This window comes from Solanum tuberosum, unplaced genomic scaffold, assembly GCF_000226075.1.
Source record: "Solanum tuberosum cultivar DM 1-3 516 R44 unplaced genomic scaffold, SolTub_3.0 scf00020, whole genome shotgun sequence".
Lineage (NCBI taxonomy): Eukaryota > Viridiplantae > Streptophyta > Magnoliopsida > Solanales > Solanaceae > Solanum > Solanum tuberosum.
Window position 1 is genome coordinate 474,190 of NW_006238946.1, and position 1,968 is coordinate 476,157.

Consider the following 1,968-nt stretch of genomic DNA (forward strand, 5'->3'; position numbering starts at 1 on the left):
ATTTTTTTATCTATAAATAAAATAAAATTATATATATAATATTTACAAAATTTTACATGCCCAAATTTGAAATAAAATATATAAACATTGAAATCTATAAACTAACTAAAAATATATTAACAAAGTAGATTATAAATAAATTTTTTTATCTATAAATAAAATAAAATTATATATATAATATTTACAAAATTTTACATGCCCAAATTTGAAATAAAATATATAAACATTGAAATCTATAAACTAACTAAAAATATATTAACAAAGTAGATTATAAATAATAGGATAGCTTTTTGAAATTTTGGGAAGTGTAAAAGCTACTTTTTAGAAAGTTGAAAAAGTGGGGCCCGGCGCGTGTTGAACAAAGTTTTCAACCTATTTGGTTTATATTGCCACGTAAGCCGAAAAGTGGTAAACAATTAACTAAAAAATAAGTTCGGGGGGTAATAGGACCTTAGTAAAGGTTAGGTGTGTCTTAGGGATTTTGGGCATAGGCTGGGGGTACTTATGCATTTTCCCTTTTATAATACTAGTAGAGCAATTTAGTGCCCTGCACCAGGTTTGGATTGAATATTTTTTAGATATTAAAATTAATTTTATGAGTAAGTAATTGCCTGTTTGCGTATGGGATAATTAATTTATTCGGTAAAAGTGTTTGTAATCGTTTTAATCGAAATGTGAAAAGTTATTGGCAAGAAAATTACATTTGCCAACTATTATATCATTTTCAGTGCCTGCTATTACTACTGCAACTATTATATTAACGGGGGCGAATTGAGGAGTGTTCACTGAAGCCCCTCAATAAAAATTACACACTATATATATATAAGATATGTTTTTTTGTATTTAGTGTATGTAAATAAATATTGAATTCCTTAAACACGGTGTAGAGGTTAGGCCACTGATTATATAATCAGACTCTTAAGGTGGGGTCTCATCTATTTGTCAAGTAATTTATTCTAGCTTTGCCCCAAAGAGTTACGTATTAAAAATAAAAAAAAGTGGTATATGAATTCTTGCATAAATATCTTTAAAAGACGGAATGAGTGAAACAAGCACATGTTGAGAACAATTATATTTGACTACTTTAGCGCATTGTTGGTGAAAGGGGGGGAAAGAAGAGAGTAGAATATGTTAGGATATACTATTAATCATGCGTTTTGATATAGTATTATTATTGAACAATTGTTTATTCATTTATTCAATTCAATAAAGTGTTACATTAAATAGATCAATTGTCATATATGTGTCCTTAACTTATATAGTAGATGATTTATTGTATAGAGTTTAAGCTTATAGACAGAAGATTAAATCATCGGTTCTTATAAGTTAAAAGTTATAGTTCATAATCGTAGATGGAAATTTGGACAAAACCATCAGAAAGATTGTAGCACGAGATTAAATGCATTTTATCTTGATTATGAGAATGGTATAATTCTAACTTCTCGAGCTAGTGCATTTTGTATGTATTGAACGGGACCAAGCAGAGATAGATGTTTTAGACTGACTGATAAAAACATATTCTCTAAACTGTTAAATGTACTTATATTCTTAATCTTGATATAACGATTATGATCTGTATATATTAATTATTGTTTTGATTTATTAAAAGGTGAGATTCTGAGATGGGTCAATATGCCTGGTAGATTGGATGATAATAATATATATTGGTGAAATAATTAGTTAGTTGATGGAATCCATGTCTCAGTATAGAGATTGATGATACACCTTTTTATGAGAAACTTATAAGTTTTCATGTGTAAACCCGGCCGGTAGATTTATGAATCTGGCACATGAAATAAGTTAAGTGTTGCTCTAAAGGAAATTAATCATTGAATTAAATTCGTCAGTAATTTAATTTATTGATTAGTATCTGGAATCTTAACATGGGGAATTACATAAGTGTTTAATGGTGAATTTCGAAATATAAATAGAGGAGTGCAATTACGAATTTTTAGTGGAATGATTTGT